Source organism: Daphnia pulex, chromosome 3, assembly GCF_021134715.1.
Source record: "Daphnia pulex isolate KAP4 chromosome 3, ASM2113471v1".
Classification (NCBI taxonomy): domain Eukaryota; kingdom Metazoa; phylum Arthropoda; class Branchiopoda; order Diplostraca; family Daphniidae; genus Daphnia; species Daphnia pulex.
In genome coordinates, this window is record NC_060019.1 from 5,615,857 (window position 1) to 5,635,084 (window position 19,228).

At 38.4% G+C, this 19,228-nt stretch overlaps 1 long non-coding RNA gene across 1 annotated transcript; it reads right to left on the reverse strand.

Annotated features, from left to right (window-relative positions):
* Positions 1–1,282: 1,282 nt before the first annotated feature.
* Positions 1,283–2,067, reverse strand: LOC124190229. Its single transcript, XR_006872917.1, has 4 exons — positions 1,918–2,067; positions 1,762–1,826; positions 1,512–1,665; positions 1,283–1,440 (listed from the first exon to the last, which is right to left on the reverse strand). It is a non-coding gene; the product is annotated as an uncharacterized LOC124190229 (long non-coding RNA).
* Between the last annotated feature and the right edge of the window lie 17,161 nt (positions 2,068–19,228).

A 19,228-nucleotide genomic window follows, 5' to 3' on the forward strand; every position in this document is an offset into this window, starting at 1 on the left:
GTCCCAACTAGACTACAACAAACCGATCCTGGAAAAGTTTCACATTGTGGCGTTTCCCGTAATCAGTCCCGGCAGTCCCAGGAACCTCCTCGACCAGTTTGTGGATGGAAACATTTTTTATTCATTTTCGTAGCGAAAAACGGTCAGCATCCTCCTTTATTTTGCTCTCGTCTCCCGTCCGGACATCTCATTTTCAGTTAGTAAAAAAGTGGCCCGGTTTTTCATAATTCAATCACAATTTTTTTCATGTTGGAGCAGTGCGGCAAATTATCTCGTAGTACCTTTGCGTAACGCTCAGCCATGGAATTGCCACAATCGATGGCCTCCCGTTCAGCTACGCTAATCCAGACTACGCCGCCCACACGGCACAGCTCCCTCCTTGGACCCTCCCAAAAAGCTCATAGTCTCCCAAGAAACACTCAGGCGACAGCAGGATGTACTGAGGATCACAACAGGAAAGTAACTGCAATTTGGTTTGGTTTTGCCGTGTGTGTATTCATGTGTATTCATGTGTATTCGTGTTGTGCGTTTATTGGTGTATTCAGGAGGTCCATAGGAAATAATAAATTGAAATTGTGTTCCTCGAGCTTGTTTACTTTTTATTGAACATACGAAAGCACATATTTTATTGTGCACAAATGTAAACATAATCTAAAATAATTGGTAGCCGGAGAATCGTCATGCAACGGGACTCGTCATCTTTCAATGGGAACCGTAAAAATATTAATAGAATCCAACAAACGAACAAATAGAAACAACAAATGACAAAAGAAAGAAATCTTGTCTGTTGATTAAAAATAAACAAATTTTACTCTTTCACCAGCATGATAAGGTATGAGGAAGGTTTTACCATTTGGCAATCTTCTTGATTTCTTGCGCATTGAAGTAGTGCTTTTGTGCCGGCGTCATAAAAAGACCATGATGGCGATCAAGCCTAAGATAAGAAGTGCTACGGCTCTGACAATGATGAGCGACGCTGTGCTGATGACATTGTTCGAAACTTTGTATGAAAAAACAATATTATTATATATCCATACAATATTAGTATATTAAATGGATTTGATTACTTGTATATAACAGTAAATTTTACTTGGTGTTGCTGCAGCACAATTCGTTTCTTCTGAAAATAGTATTGCTGCACAGTAGACATGTCATCACCTATCAAATTAGATGGAATGCATTTTTCTTGCATCTTGGTCGACTTGTGAACACAAATGCATGACCAGTAAGCAGTTTAATTTGTTTTTCAAGCTGTTTCAAGTATATATTTATTACTGGGTATCATAAAATGTAAATAAGAGGAATCATGTTACTCGATTGAAGTTACAACTAATTTTCTTTGTCAGGGTTGAAGATTTTTATCCGGTTTCCAGCTGGTTTTTCTAAACCATTTTTGCAGTAACTTTTCTAATAGGTCATAACACATTGTTTGTTCCGGTCCTTCAGGAATAAGCGTAAGTGTAAGGTATAAGTGTAATCACAAAATTCACAAAGCTTCCGATATCAATTACCTTTGAACCTGTATAGTTTTACTTCCTGGTTGATACAAACACAATTTTGAAATTAAAGACGTACAAGTAGGCTGATATGCAATGCTTCCCGTTAATGACCGTTGCAAAAGTTTAGGCATTAATTCATTAATGGCTGAGGCGACCACCACCTCACCTGAAAAGATATTTCGATTATTTTGGATTAATGTAATAAATAGTCGACCAAGAAGCCCGTTTAAAAAAGCATCATTGTTGTGCTCGCATTCAGTACCTTGACAATTGTCTTGGAAAGAGTCAAGGCAATCCTGCATAAGAAATAAAGATGAAATCAGGTATCTGTTTTCCGATATCAAAAGAACAAAAATGTAAATGTTTCCGGTTGTTAACTTGAAATCCTAAACGTCACAAGAATTTTTTCCATATCTACCTTATTGCCGTGCATGTTTATACAGATGGGTCGTTTGTGAATAGGAATACATATTTGGATGTTGCATTTCAAAAATTTCAGTTTCGTAATCGTAATGAAAATCCATTTTCTAGAAACGCTACAAAAAGTACAAATCTTTGGCGAATCACAATCACGATCAATGGCAGATGACAACTAATAAAAAATAAGAGTTGCCAGATATAATTTTAGACAATTTTTTTTCTAAAAATATTTAATCGTGTTTTTACTTGAAATAAAATTTTGTCAATTATTTCGTTGTATGAGTTATAACATTCAAACTATTTCCAAAAAGGTAATAATGAAATTACAATGGACATTTCCGAAAATTTATAATTTGGGTTTAGGGAATGGTGAAGTGTATATGGATCTCAAGTTGATACACCATTACAAGAAATTAGGCTCTATATGAAGAATTAGGCTCTTCGTCTTCGTCAGCTGGATTACTCATCCTCTCGCCAAGATTTTATTCGTGAATCGTTACATTATCGGGAAATATCTACATCTAATTTTATTTGAATTTCTGTCGTCGCCGTCTAGTTGTTTGGATTCACTTTTGACATACTGAAAGGTAATTTTTTCATGCTCAAAATTTCTGATCAACTTTATTGTTCATTGTGTAATGCGTCACAGGTGCAAACCAGTGTTACTCCCCACGCCATCGCTACTCCACGCCTTCGACACTCCACGCCTTCGTCAAACGATACCATCTGTTTTGTTCGAGGTAAATTTTATAATGAAAAGAACTAATAATAGTGGGATATCCCAAGCTAGAGTGAGAAGAATTAGACGAGAGGCTAATCGTAACGTCAATGTTTTAAATTTATCTGTGTGTTAGGATAAACAGGACATCAATAATAGTTTTGAATCTGATGATCAGGAAGCACATGTTTCAAATAACGTTCCAGTAGTAGAAATCGAGTCATTTGATCATGCTGATGGTCACGATGTTGGTCATGATGTTGCGAACGAAGAGCTACTTGACGATTTTGTTAGTAATGAAAGTGATGGTGTGGACTTAGATACATTTATTGTCGACAACAGTGATTCTGAATTGAGTGACTAATTTGTTGATTTCAATTAAATTGACCATGAATTTTTGATGATAGAGCAGCAACCGACACAAACGTTGAAATAAAAGCTGGCTTCATGGGGTGTTGACTGTCGGGTTCCGCATGTTCATGTCAACAAATTGTTGTCCATCCTTAAATCTCATCCATGCCATTCTGATCTCCCTGTTGATGCCCGTACATTTTTGAAAACCCCCAGAAAGGTTACTTTTATTACTCCCGGGGAATATTTTCATTTTGATCTAGTAAATGGGTTGAAGGGCATTATTGATAATAACTTACTCCCGGCGAACCACGATACTATAGAAATTGAAATTTTTATAAACGTCGACGGGTTACCAATCTTGAGCAAAAGGACATCTAAACAGCAATGGGTCATTCTCGGAATGATTCGTGGTATTCCCGGTCTAGAAAACGTTTCTTTCATCATTGGTATATATTATGGATTTGAAAAACTGACGGGGGGTCCAAATACATTTTTTAGATCACTTGTTAATGATCTTAGTGATCTTTTTCAAAATGGATTTGTCCACTGCGATCGATTATTTACAGTCAAAGGCGTAGTATTCGTTTGTGACTCTCCTGCACGAGCGTTTGTTTCGGGAGTAAAATATCACTCAGGCTATAGTAGCTGTTCCAAACACCACAGTAGGAATTACTGCATTTAAGCCGAGTGAACTTAGAAGGCTTGTTATTCCAAAGGGTCGAGTAGTATTCCCAGGTGTTACAGCTCCGCTTAGAGACGACGATTCTTTTAGACATCGTGAAGATCCAGATCACCACAATTATTACTCTATTATTGAAGAGCTAGAACCAATCGACATGGTACATAATTTCCCCGTAGACCCAATGCACTTAGTCCATGAAGGAGCAGGCAAAAAATTAATAATACTTTTGATGGAAGACAGTGACTATAAAATAAGTCCAAGTATTGTTCGTAGGGTTAATGAATACATGGAACATTTATCTAAATTTACCCCCCGGGATTTTGCCCGTAGAGCCAGGAAGTTCAGTTCGCAAATGAAAGTAGTAGTTGGCCTATTGAAGAAGTGAAATATAAAATGTATTTGATGCCTCTAACTGGAACTGATCAATTTGCTGTTTTTTCAATCGAAAACTTGTAGCCTAGACATTGTAATAAAATGTTTTGTCCATTTCCCCTATTTAGTTTATATTTACGTCGAAATGGCTAATAATCGATAAAACAGCAAAAGACACACTCTCAAATCCGCCACATCGAGTCGGAACATGGAAACGTATTGCAAAAAAATTAGACAATTACGTGGATGCTTCTTTTAGCGAGTCAGAACCTCCACATTTGCATAACATCCCACTACAACTGAATCAAAATTCATCAAAACGGGACAATCAAACCGATTGGGTAAGGCCGTCAAAGTCTTCAAAGAAGTCGAATAGAGATCATTCCGGTCAGCAAATGCATCTCAATGCTGGTAAATATTTATTTTATAAATAAAATTATTATTTAATCTAATGATTAATTGTTTTCTAGGCACTGGTAGTAATTTTAACGGTCCAATTTTCCGCCAAGGCCAACAGACAAGCCAAGATACTGAACTTCGATCATTTGGTGATCGTCATTTTCCGAGCGATGAAGAAACGTTGCCAGTTGGTCCTTGGGCCATACAAGTTACGGGAACAATTACAGAAGCTGCTATTTATAACCATCATTTAGATTCATCTGAGGATGAAGAACAAATGACAGACGATACACCAGATAACCAATTAGATTTGCTCCAAACTCTTCCGTCCTACGGCGAAAAAAGTGATACTTATATAAGTGAAGTTTTTCAACAACAGCAAAACCTTCCTGGAACATCGGATAGTTTTCATAGGCTTAAAGAATCAAGAGAAAATCACGATCATTTAAACGGTAATTCCCAACAATTGCCTGTCCTGTCTGTAGTGAATGTCCCACGTCAACAATCGATTCAAAATGTTGACTCAAGAAGAGAGGCTCTTCAACAACAGATTGGCTCGTCAGGTTCGAATGGCACATCTTCTGGGGCAAACTTCCGACACCAAAGGAATCAAGAAAATTGCTATACAAGGGAGTCTGTTGAACAACACCATATTCAGTCCGGCCCGTCATCCTTGGAAAATTCCCGTCAGCAATCCAATATAAAAAGTGACTTAAGGAGACAGGATTTTATTCGACATCTTTGCAATTCTGGTTCAATTGATTCCCGCAAGCAATCAAAAAGTTTTGGTATTAGAAGCGAGCCTTATCAACAGCAGCATAGCCGGCCGGGGCCGGCGGTTGCAGGAGTGAATTCAAATTTTCGTAATATGCAAAATTCACCTGGTTATCTGGGAGGTTTTTGGTATTTCCTGTGGAGAATGTATGAAGGACTGGGGAGGATATCAGGCGGCTGTCAGGTGACCAAAAAAGCAGATTACAGGAAGAATAGTGGAAGTTTATAGGAAATACTAGGGATTTGCAAAAACACCCCGATCAGCGCTTGAAAATCATATGTTTTCTGTTTTTGTTTTACTTCAGTGTTAGTAGATAACATCGCCTATTCAGGTATGGTTCAGACTAAGTCACAAAAAAATGGAAAACCACATGTTGATAGCATCCGTCATATTAAAATCTTTTGGCCTTGCTCAAGATGGGTGCCCATTTAAGCTAAAGCCCAAGTACCAGCTAAGTGTAGGAGTAATCAAAATAGTCTTGATGTTCTGAAGTTACCAACAACTAGTAATAACTAATAATAAACAAAAATTAACTTTAGTAAATATTCCATCAAATTCAAATCAAATCAAATTGAGCTTTTCCATACATTTCTAGATGACCCCCAACTATCGTCTATGCGAGTTTCTAAGAAAATTTTTGATCGCATCATTTAATTCATATGTGACACAATGTAACCATCTCAAGAACATGAAGGGCAACGGCGGTGTGTCACCACCGTTTCAAGTTGCTGGACCCATTTTGACTTTTCCCCTTACCAGAACAACCAACGCGTCAAGGAGTTGAGTCTGCTACCGACCTAGCGTGGTGGGCGTTTTACTTTACTCTTCTCGTTCTCGTGTTAAAAACTTCGTGCTTGTGTTCCCTATGAATCAGTGACTATCGAATAAAGCAAAATTGTTAAAATTCTCATTGTATTTTGTCCCTTCATTTTCTGTGGGAAATATTCTCACAGTAGTGTGTCCAAACTGATGCCTTGACTTTTGAGTATAGTGTGGTTTGAGGTTGCCAAACCGGCGTGGCATTGTCTCATATTTGGTGCAGCCATGGAATGTGAATAAAGGGGACTCACCTATTTGTTCCCCCAATATCCTTCCCTCGGGCTGACAAATAAACTTGCCACGGTGTACACTGGTGATGCATAAAACCCCGGCATGAAACACACTAAAAAAACTGGGGTTTTCGAACAAAAAAATCAGAGATGCAGTAATCCATTGTTTGGATGTAATGGCGATCAATTTGGCATATTTTAGAAAACCACATTAAATTGAAAAAAAAACTGTGTTTATGAAGACTAACTAGCTTGTTGCCAGTGCAAAACTGATTTTTATCATAAAAATGTGCTGGAAACAATCTTTCAAGATGCTCATTTTACATCTTAGGTTAATATCATTCTTCCATAATCCACCAAACAATATTTTAAAAACATTACCATGTATATATGTTATGTATTCAAAATTAATCTTGAATTTCCATCAACTACCCGAAAAGTTTGCAAAAAAAATGAAAAAAAATACTTCTGGTTGGCCAACCATAAAAGTCGTCCTAGGACTTATTCGCAAGAACTTTGTTAAAACTGGAGATCAAACTATCTGGCCTGAAGCCATTCAAAGTTCAATTGTCCTTTTTGTTGGGTTCGAATAAGATGAGCGCCTTTGAAAATTCCCACGAAATGGGGAAGAGCAATGCCGCAAGCATGCGTATATAGAATGGCCAAAAAGTGGGGCTTAGCTGTAGGGAGACTAAAAATTAAACGGTTCGGCAGTAATTCTATCATAACTAGGAGCGGATTTTTTATTCAAAGAGCGAGTTGACTTTTTTATTTTTATATGAAAAATATTTAAGTTCGGATAGCATAGTTATCCATTGAAATTTTCAATCTTTTAGTTGAAAATCGTAAATGGACGGTTACAAACTACAGAATGAATTTGCATAACGTATTTCGGTATTAGCTTGGCTAATCCTGAAAAAGATGGGAAGCGATGTAAAATTCAAGCCAATAAAAATTGGAATAATTGGAATAAGTTTTTTAACGGTCTCTGTTTTCTGACTGGTCTGCTCTCTCTTATTGTCTCTTTAGCCTATTCGATTATTTTCCGGGTTCTAATCTTCTTCCTTCTCACTCTCTGTGTTCGAGCCTCCGCAGTAATCTTCCTCGTCAGGTTCATCGACATATTGAGGGGTCATTATTTTTTACGGTTCCCCCTTTTTCCTTATATTTACAGATATGACTGAATCTCTCGGTCTCTACTGTGAACTCTCCTTCGATGAATCCGGGTTCCATTTCTAGCGGAGTTGTACTTTCGATGGATCTACTTATTTTGATTCTCTTACCATCGACCGAGATCGTGGCGATTTTGGCATGCCATGCTAATCCGTCTTCGCCAACCATTACTTTCGTGACTTGTGCCATTTTCCACTCTTTTCTTTATTTTAGGTCTTGTTTTATAAGAAAAATTTGGCCTAGTTTGATTTCATTTCTACATGAAATAGGCAAAATTTGTTTAAGAATAATGTGTTAAATGCCGTCCAATACTCGGCCACAAATTTTCGTCTTGCTTGCTCTCTTGCATTTACGTGTGCATTTTGCTCATCTATCTCGTCTGGTACGTCTGGTTCCATTGAATCCAAAGTTTTATTAGTAAATCCACCTTTTAACAATTGTTCTGGTGTAGTCGAATAATCATTTTTACCGATATATGTGGGCGGCCTGCTGTTAATTATTCCACTTGCTTCTGTGATTTTTGTAGCAAATACATCCACGTCTACTAATCTGTTGCCTATTGTGGAGTACAGCATATCCTTCATTGCTTTTACCATTCTCTCCAAAAATCCACCTCACCAGGGTTCAAGGCTTGGTGAGAACCGCCATATGATTTGATGGTGTGATAGGTAATCATGGACTCATTTGCTTTGGTACATTTGAATCATATACTTAACCTGCCGCAATGCATGTTGCTGCATTGTCTGAGTACATCGTTCTTGGGCAGAATTTTAAGGTTATGAACCGCCTGAAAGCATTGATCAGGCTGTTTATTGACAGATCTATTACCGTCTCAAATTGTACTGCTCTTGTAACTGCGTGTGTGAACAATAAGAAGTAGTCTTTGACCTTTTGGGTTGTACGGTAATTCGGGGTTACCATGAATGGGCCAGCAAAATCTAATCCTGGCACTGCGAAAGGATCTTCCATACTTAATCGTCTGATGTCCATGAATTCTTATCTTGTCTGATCCTCATGATTGTGGCCATTATTGCAGGGTTTATATTTGGCCCGGCTTCAATGAAGCTGTTGAGACTCCCCAGTTCGGTTTTACTGACCTGTCGAATACTGGTTTGACTTTTGTCGTTTCAGCATCCTTTCAGACCCTGGTCTGTGGAGGTTGTAGGCTAACGTACCCTGCTACATTAAATCTGCCGGTTCAATGAAACCCTGTTTCAGAAAATCTTGGGTATCATTTTCGTATTGCGGGCTGTTTATTCAATTAGTTCAGCAGGCAACTCAACATTTTTGATGTTATCGAGATGCATGAATCAAATTTGGCTTCCTCTTGCTTGAAGACTTTGCGATATTATTTTCCGTGTCTTTCTTTCAATGGTTTCTTTGTTTCTATTTACAAACTGATCGTTTTTCGGTTCGTTGTTTGTGATTCCAATATGATTTAACTCCCAGAACTCTTTTTGTCTAATGTAGAAAATTCTGATTCTATCGGTATCTCTTCCTTTATTCTTACTGTCGTTGTTTGAGTGGGTCCAATATTTGCTTGTCCGGCCTCACATATTACACATCCAAATCGGGTGTCCAGTGCTGCAGTACCTCTTGTCCCCGGGTAGGTGTTTCCCATTAGTCCATATAAGGTCACATCCTATATGATGTCTCATTCTTTCCTATTAGAATTGCATATGTTGTGGTTTTCAGCTTATTTTTTGCCTTGGCTTATTAACTGCTTTTCCATATCAGTGTGTTTTGGTATGCCATCAATCCCGCAAGACATTTCTTTTCTATGAATTTGAAATTGATTTTCGGTGCATTTCCGTATTTTCTTCAAAATGGGCATTCAACTATGTTTTGGCGATTGGTAGTGCTCTTCTTGGAGGTAGATGGTAGTTACTTATTTCTTTCGAGTCTGCTGTTTCCTTCTTCGCGTTTTTTATAGAGCTTTCACGTATGAATGAGCTTTGACTACATCAATCCATCAATCCAACTAATCTTTTCAAAGTTCCGTCTTCCATCTCCATGTATCCCTTGAATGTTGGGAATACACATTGCAATTCTTCCTTGTTCTCTGGACTATTTGTAGATGCCATTGTTGTTTGAGGTTTAGTTTCCTTTATTGTGCATATACTGACAAGCTGTGATATGATTTTTTACAGAAGCCCTCAGTTCCTCTCTGCAGTACAGGCGTTACTGGCGTGCGTTTCTCTAAAAAAATTGATGCACCTTTTATTCTCTATTTAGTACTTGAGGCTTTTTTCAGGTGTACCAACTCTGCATTGATGCGGGTTTTGATTGGTCGCTTTTTACGTAAAACATAGAAATAAATATAAACATAGTAAAACAGTTAGTTTATGGAATAGTTAGAACTCTTGTGTACTGGTCTGTCTGCTTTTCTTTTTTGTTCAGATTTTGACCGTTCATTGATCTTGCTATTTCCAGGAAGACAAATCTTCACTCTATTTGAGTGTCAACGAAAGTTTGAAAGAGTTTTATCAAATAGAAAGAAGGGGAAGGGGCTTCTATATTATTCAAAATTGTGTAAGAAATGTGATCTAAAGAGAGTTTAAAAAGTTCAGAAAAGAGAAAATCAAATTTAAAAAATTTATTAAAGTAACAATTTATCATTAAAATGTAAAAACTTATTCAAATATAAGTTCAAAAAAATTCATTAGAAATTGTTTATGAAAATCATTAACTTGCTATTTATAGGTCTGCATCTACGAGAGATGATATCGAAGCATTATTACACTGGATGATCTTACTTCTCAGTTGAAAAAGGATGTATTTTATGTAAAGAGATCGGGTGTTCATGTTTATCTTCATCCCAAAAAGAAGTAAAAACCGCGAAGGAATATTCTATATCAAAATAAAGTTCCCGTAAGGCTTATCTAAGCTAAAAACAGCCAAAAAATTAAGCATCCAGGTGGAAATTGTAAGCACCGACAATACGATCATGTGATTGGGAGAACTTGCCTCCGCTCTTGGCCTCGACGAAGTTTTCTTCCTGTGAAACGATTGGAACTATTATTACCTAGTGCTTGGTTCTGGTCTTTGCATTATGAGACAAACTATTGTCGCAATTTGTTAATTATTTTAACTGCTACATCATATTTAGTCGAAATAATTTGTATGATTTAATTGTGTAGAAACAAGCTAGTGTATTATGCAACAAATACTGACGCTAGCAATATAGATTAGCGGAATATTTCTCTTTATATCTTGAGACAATGCTTCTCCCTTAATTCCAAATAACAGTAAGTATTTTCTCCAATTTGTGAATCTAGTTAGATTACATAAATGTACCTGTCGGAAGAATCCAATGAACCCGAAATGAATATTGAAATCTTTGTTTTTGACAATAATTTTTTAAGGATTTGGTTTAAGTTTCAGAAAATAAACTAATCTCAAATCAAAATTTATTTTAGCTACAACATCGCGATTTTTTATTCTGAATCAGCGATCGTTAATTTTTTTTTAGTTTACTAAGTTTTTTTTTTCAACACTATTTTACATTGCTGTCGTTATCTATAATGTAACATTTTAATATTATTCTGTTTTTTTTAGGATATTACAGACCTAAAATTACTAACGCACCCTATGAATCGTAAAAAGATGAAACGGTAAGGGGTGTTCGTGTTTTAATCGTGAAACGCATCAGACGAAGCACTTTTCGTCTCCTACGGGGGCCTGATCCATTTCGGCTCGCTTGATCTGACTTGGTCGATTGCGTAATTCAGTAAATGAAGTTTGCATCACTGTAGCCTATCTGGCTCACTCAGCTCATTGGCAGCTGACTGTTTTTAAGCCAAGCAGCAAATGATGTTAGGATTTTTGTTTTTGTGTTTTAGTCTCCCAACAATTGACTAAGTAATTTCATATAATTTCTTTTCATTCTGTGGATTTAAATATGTTCTTTGATTGATAGCTCTCAAAAGCATGCATGAGAGTTTACAACTTTTGCTCGTGAGAAATAATGGCCTGTTAACTTCAATAATTTAAGAGCCTCAGCAGCAGTGTTTCGTATCTTTTTGAAAAGATAAGATAAGATACGAAAAGATAAGATAAATTGGTATATCTTATCTGCGATTCAAAAAAATACACATTTATCTTATCTTTATCTTATCTTTTGCAATTTTTTATAAAGATATCAGATAAGATAAAAAATAAATATTTGCTCGGTGCATTGTAACGCTTTGGCAGTAGTCACCAAAATTAGTCTAGAGAGTTTAAGTATTTGCGAAACCGTAAACTGAAGTGATTAACTACGGCCGTAAATTCTAACATTAATTAGTAACATTAAGTAACAATCCCGCAATTTCCTTGAATAAATTCAAAACTTAAGTATCTTATCTTATTTTTTACTTATCTTTAGCAATTTATCAGATAAAGATATCGCGAAAACTTATCTTTATCTTATCTGATATTTATCTTATCTTTATATTTTTTTAATTTTTGCAATATCTTATCTTATCTATCTTCGCAGTAGCGAAAAAAGTGTTATCTTATCAGATAACCCAAAATCAAAAGATTCGTTATATGATTCGATATATATTTTAAAATATGAAATATGAATTTTAAAGTATTAAAAATAAATTTGAAAATTCATCAAAATAGAATAAACAAAAATAAGTAATAAAAAATACATTTGATTGATTTTTTTGGCGCAAATCTCAAAAAATTGTGAATTTCAATCCCAAAATAAACATATCAACCATTGCCTAATCTAGAAGAATTAGGTATTTAAGCATAGGGAATCACATAAAGCTTAAACTCAATCAATTTCTGGACACATTGATTGATTACAGATAACGAACAAAAAACCAAAATTTTTACTATATGCCTGAGAGGCGAGGGGCCTCCTCCTACACTAGCGAACCTGGTGGGAAATCTTGGGACCCTTCACTGAATACCCGCCGGTCTTGGGGATAGCCGAGAGTGTACCCTTCCTATAATATCGTGGTTTTGTCTTGATCTTATCTTTTCTTCCGAAACCTCTCTTCAAGCAAACAGATTTACTTAGTTTTAATTCTATATTCGGATCAGTAGGCAAAATAGTAATTTAAAAAATTCGTTGTTACAGTTTTTAAAATAGCCCGTCACGATATGAATAATGACGAAATGTTAAACCGACGACTGATTTAAAACTGATTTAATCTTCATTCAGCAACAAAATAATAGGCATGAATACTTGAAAATAAAATAAAATAAATACGACAAAAGAAATTCAGTTCCTACAGAACACAATAACTTTTTTAGACATAAAATTACTTTCATTCCAAAAATAGAAGTAGAAATCAAATTTATTTACTTTAATGAGCGATAGCAGAATTCCCTAAATTACAGTTTAAACTCTCTTTTTTATTTGTACACCCTTTAACAAAATATTATTTAAAAAATTGAAAATTCAGTTAAATTTAAGATACCGAAATCGTCCACAACATAACACAACCGTCCACAGCCAAGGACTGCCTTATGAATGAAAATTATGATAAATATAGTTGAATATGAATTTCCGCCAAAGGAATGTATTATGGATTGTTGGGCAGCATGCCCTGGTACGAATAATCTCAAAACGTTTCTAGATTAGTTGACGAAGGAAGAACCTGATGAAAACAATAACAAAAAATGGACGTAAACCGACGGGGTAAGCTCGTATATTTAACATAAGACAAAGATGACTTCATCGAATCTCTAGTAATTCTCACCTCGAACTTGAATAAACATCATTACATCACTCGTGCTCAAAGCGAGGATGTAATGAGCTCAGCTGGCTCTTGAATCAAGACCACGTCAATATCTATATCTATTATCAGTTGTGCGAGATTAAGAGCGGTATATCGAGAGTGCCTAAGATTTATCTGGAAACACTTGAGTGAAGCAGATGTTTTGCTGTTGTTGTGAGGATAGATTTACATAGTTACACTAAGAAAATGTACGCAAGATATTAAGCCACAGCTTTAACCAGAGCAGGACAAACATTGAAGCCAACTTTGTGATTTTGCAAACAGTTTGCACATATGAAATCTTTAGAAACTGCTGTACAGGAAGAAGTAGCATGGTTCTGCGAGCATTTACCACAGACTGGGGTAACGGATTTGCAAAAATGATGGATATGTCCATAGTTTTGGCACTTTGAGAAATGCCGCTGTTCTTTTCTTGGGGCACCCTGTCAACCGCATGAGTGACGCAACCCAGGAGGACTCAAATACCACTTTAAATCAGTTGCTCACAGAAGGGCTTGGAAGATAAAGCAATTCGGAAAAGGAATGAGTTACTGTTTGGGCGTTGGTGAAGAATTCTCACTGACTCTAAATGACCCCTTAAGCTAGGATTGTCAGCAATAAGCCTACGTTTTAGATTCTTTTCTTACGCATCTCACGCATCCTTAATTTCAGTACCTTTCAGATGAAAGATTCCCTGTAAGTCTCGAAACCTGACCAGAGCAGGGTGACAGGAACGATGAATAACAGACAGGAAAGCGAGGTCAGAACAAGCTTTGACAGAAACACGGGTGCAAATGCAAATGCAACTATGAATTTAAAAAGGAGTTGGAATAAAATTGGGCGACTGGACCATCATTACAATTTAGGATTACAAAAAACAATCGACCGGATGTTTCACGGGGTGAGAAGAAGACAATCATTCTTCTCTCTGGGGCGATTAAATTCGAAAAGGAACGGCATAGAGACCACCTAGTATCCCCTCTTTATTGTGGAATAAATATGATGCAAGAATCACTGAACTTAACGCTAACGCAAGACCACCAACGGGAAAGTCATGCTCTTAATATTGCTCGTAAATATAAATGCCCTATCGTTACCACAAACTTAATCATTTATAGTGGAGGCTTTCAAAGCTGACCAGAATCTTCGCAGAAAGTTTTCCCCGATTACAAAAAAAATATTTTGCATTCCAGCAACTTCGGTTTCTTCAGAAGATTGTCTGCGAACTGCTGACGAATTAATTTCTCCCAAAAGATCTAGATATTCTCCAGAAATGTATAATTTGTAAATTGTTCGGTGGGTCGCTTTAACGATCCCTTTTTAGCAATTTTGACACATTATTTATTCCCTCTTGGCTTACAGGACCTGGGGGTGTTATTAGGCCGGATTTTCTTAGGTTTTTCGGACAATTTGCTGGTTTCGTGAAAATTTGTTCTTTGATCTTGTCCGTGGTAAATGAAGTCAAACTTCATGAGATGGACAAGTGGACATGAAAATAATCCTCCGTGTACACTGTTGATTAAACAGTTTTTTTTCGTTTTTGTGGTTCGGATTGAGAGACTCAAAACTTTTTTTCGCCGATTCCTTGAAAATCCTTGATTGGCCTTGACCACCTCGTTCTGCACCCCTGCTCCTGTTTTGAGTTAAAAAAAGAGACTTTTAAACATACTTGGGAGGTTGGGCTGGGAGCTAGACTGTAAAAGTCTCATTCCGTTTTTTATTCTTTTATAGTATTGCTTAGAGGGATCGGTAAAGCGATCCCTCGAGAAATTGACAATTTATAATAAAAACAACTCCATTCCACTCTTACAATTATTTCAAAGATCCGTGGATGGGAAATTTTGCTCAAAACAACCTGTAAGATCAATAAATTTGTGGTTGCAGGGGGCCTTATAAACCGAGTGAAGGTTGATTCGGTCGCCCAGTCACCTGCCGCTAAAATCCAATCAATTGGAACACCTTGCGCTACTGCTCGAGATGCAGCCACACTCCTAATTGAGTTGGCTGTAAATAACAAATCTTTTCCGGCTTCTAACAACACTGACTTTTTTCAGCGACGTGTTTGAAGTGAGAAACGACACCCAAAAGGAGAAAATGGCCGTTTTCCTCGTTCCTTTTTACATCTGTTGTGTAGATGTAACTGCCCAAGCATTGAACTGGACATAGGAGCGGGTCGCTCAGCTTGTCGACCAAAATTGTACGCAAAGCACCACTGTGTTGTGCCTTCCTCGGTCGTCCAAGGGAAAGACAAACGCCGGAGTTTGAAAACCTCAATGATTGTCGAAGAATGGAGTTCAGCTCCGAGACTCTGAGAAATGATACGAGCGCTAACAGCGTCACTAGCTTTTTTTACAATTGAGTCAAATTTAATTGTTCGTTTGGACCCCAAGAAGCCAACAGCGACACCACCGCTTTCACATCTAGAATATTTCGGACGGGGTGGTATCGATTAAAAACCCCTTTCAACAATTGTCTCACAGATGGCAGCAGGCAGTTGTCTCATCGGAATGGATCCCGATCGCTCCAGCGTTGAAGTCAGCATCGTGGATGTTGATGAGGCTATAGGATAAGTTTGCTGCTTGGAGGCCCGCCAAATAATCAGCACGGAGTTTAAAGAAGTCAACACAGGATCCAGATCCCGTCCACGGCACCAACTGACACAACCACTCCAAGCGGATTGGTAAGCAGCTCGTGTGGAGTCTCCCGTTCCTTCCAGCGGAAGCTCAACCACTTCCTTCGAAAGGCCTTGGTCTTGAAATTGTCACCGGATAACTTCCATTCGATCAGTAGTAGAGGGAGTAGGTGTCCCACTCCTTTCGGTGACGTCAGCAACTTCTTGTTCGTCGTCAGAACTTTTGTAAAATCCACTGTCAGATCCAGCAACAACGGGCACCATGGGGCACTGGGCCACCATCAGCTCACGAGAACTACCGTCCCCGCTCACTGCGAATCTTGCCAAGGCTCCTCGGGAGAAGTCCGAAAACGAAGCCGAAGTCCTCGGGAAGGCGTAGTCTCCAATCCTTCCCATCTCACGAGGAATGCGTCCACTCCGGTTTCTCCTGGTATTGGTGCCCATGCATAAAATTTGGGAAGTTTGCAGTTCTTGGCTGGTAAAAACAGATCCATCTGGTCCTACCAATGGTCAATTAGAGTTGAGAACACTGCTTGAATTAGTAACCAGTCGCTGCTGTCTGGTCTCGTTCTCGATTCTTTGTTGGCGATCACGTAGAGGCGGCCCGGGGAGGACCCTGCATTAATCCTAAGATGACCAGTCTCACACCAAGATGAAATCTGGCCGGCTAAAAGAGACAAGGATTTCGAACGGGTGCCTGCTCCTCTGTACGTAACAGACTGCAGCACTATTATACATCTGTAAAGATATGAATATGTTGGACGCTAACGCCGTAAATGATTGGAGCGCAAAAAGCTCGGCCAGCAACTCCAGTTCATTTATATGTCTCGGCGCGTCCTCGGCTGACCACGGCCCTCGAGCTGTGATTGCGTTACATACTGCTTCCCAACCGGAGAGAAAAGCGTCTGAAAAAAATTGTCATATCCGGTTCCCCCTGAAAAATAACTAATTCATGTAAAAAAACTGATGAATCCATGCTTTTGATCCGCCAACTAAGGTCTGATTTAGCTTCTTCTAATAAGACTAAATATTTTTCAAAATTCTGCCTGCATCCAAATTAGGTTCGTCTGGAATTTTCTGGAGTGGGCCTGAGTGAACAGCACGGACGGGATGGCCTAAGAGAAATTGCCCATCACCTTCGTTAGTTCCCTTAATTTCATTATATTGATTTTAGGGCCTGAACGCACAGCTTGTGCGTCTTTTCTCTTTTTTTTCGACGGCAGGATAAAAACCATGGACAGGGAGATTAAATTTATTCAAAAAATTCCAGTGATTGGGCGGGTTAGGGAACGATTTTCCCAGTTAATGAGAAATCCCAGATTTTTAGAAGATCTGACGCTATCTTGACATCCTCGATGATCACTTTTAAATTTTTTTTAAATACGCGTGGAGCTGGAGCTAATCCGATGGGAAAACACCAAAATTAATAAGCTATCCACTTCCAACGAAATTTAAAAAAGGGTGGTGGGCGTTGCATACCGGACTGTGAGATATGCGTCCCAAAAATCCAGTTTGGTCATCTATTCCCCTTTTTTCAACAAGTCTTTTACCCCATTGAGACCTTCCATTTCAAAGTAGGTGTAGCGAATATGAAGAATTTTAAAGCTAATTATTGGCCTATTACACCCCGTCTCTTTGGAATGGTAAAAATTCTATGGAAGAAAGCCTCTGTCTGGGGCTGTCGTGATTGCCTTTTTCCTAAGTAGGTTCGCCACTTTCTTGTCGCAAACTGCTTCCATTTGTGGGCTCATTGAGCACTCTCCTGGATCCGTGAATTGAAAGGGTTTTAAAATAAAATCGATGTGAAACCCGGTGTCTACGATTTGCAAGACCTAGGGGTCATTGGTAACCGACCGCCATTTCTAGAAAATAATCGAAGTCTATCGCCTACTGATTGGCCATCTGCGTTAGATGTCAGAAATTGGGTAGAAGAATCGTGAATGACCGGTGCGGAAGTGGATGGAGATCGCCCCGCAATTGCACATGGCATAACATGGTCCACAGAGAAAAACGATGGAGAAGGGACTACCACATACCGTGTTTGATACGCGTGTTTTTACTTCGTCTCTACTTGACGTGATGTTCTCAGGTGCTGCTCTTCGGACTTGTCGGATTTTTTCTGTAGCGTCTTTTGGCTCGAACCTCCGCTCCTATCAAATGAAGCTACTTTTTGTAGCTTTGCGTCCTTGTCTACTGCCTGCAACATGGCAGACCTAAAAGTCGGACCAAAAAGAAGGCTGACCTCCGTCGGCGAAAACTTTGAAGGATCTTTTGGCAAATTCTTGAATCTTGGGTATACACTATTCATAACGTTCGCTCTTCTGTTGATGTTTTTTTAGATAAAGAAATGGGCTTCTGCCCATAGCTGGATTGCATTCTCCCGCACCCTTCCTTCTTCTGTAGAGGGGTCAATATGGCTCCAGAATGAAAGCAAAGTCCAACGCTGCGGATAATCTGGCGCTCTACCACACCGTCCATCTTCAGACAAGCTAGATGAAATGTTTCTTCCTCGAAAATTGGCTTGAAGGTTTCCCTCAATTCGCTTGTGTGAGCTGCCTGCTGGCTCACCGACATCCAGGATGCTAGCTGAAATGAAGCTTCCTTCGGGAAAACATATGGTGCCTCCGGAAGAGGAGGTGTAGATTGCTGAGATCGTGACGAGAACCTGGTTTGACTAGATCTTGATCTGCCCCTGCTGTCTTGGCGTGATCTGCTACGCCGATATTTTGAGCTTAACTTATAGCGCTACCTTTTTTCTCCACTTCTGTCCCTCCTGTGACGATAGCGATCTCGTGAACGTGAGTGGGACCGAGATCTAGAGCTCTATGGACTATAGCTGGTTGTCTAAGGGGAGAGCGAGAACTTGGGCGTGCCGGTCTACTTCCGAGATCTTGGTTAACTCTAGAATCAATGGAGTTAGAGCCGTCGCTAAATGGCGATGCGGGAGTACCCATGACCGTACTCAGACAAAGCTAAAAATGATCTGAGGATGTTAGGCGCCCAAGGCGTGAAAAAGACTTGGAAAGGCTAAATAAATAATGTATCAACAACGTAAAAGTGGTAAAAATGGAGTTATCTTTATGATAATTACGAATTGGAAATGTTTATTAATAAAAGTCTCATAGGTGAGTGCGCCAGTACTATTGATTATGGGTGTGCTTGCAGTCAAACTATGTTCAAATGTGTTTAGACAATAAAACTGTATCACGGTATGACACAAAAATATCGATAACTGCCATATTATTTTTAAAATTCTATACACCGAAGACCCAAACGAAGATCTCTTGATAACATAAAATCGCCTTAAAAATTCGCCAAATATTGATTTTCTAATTATATGTACTGATTCACACAATCTCATTCGTAACTGTGTTGGGCCATCAAACATGAGGTAGGGACCAAACTCGCACATTCATAGCGTAAACCAGACTGCCGTAA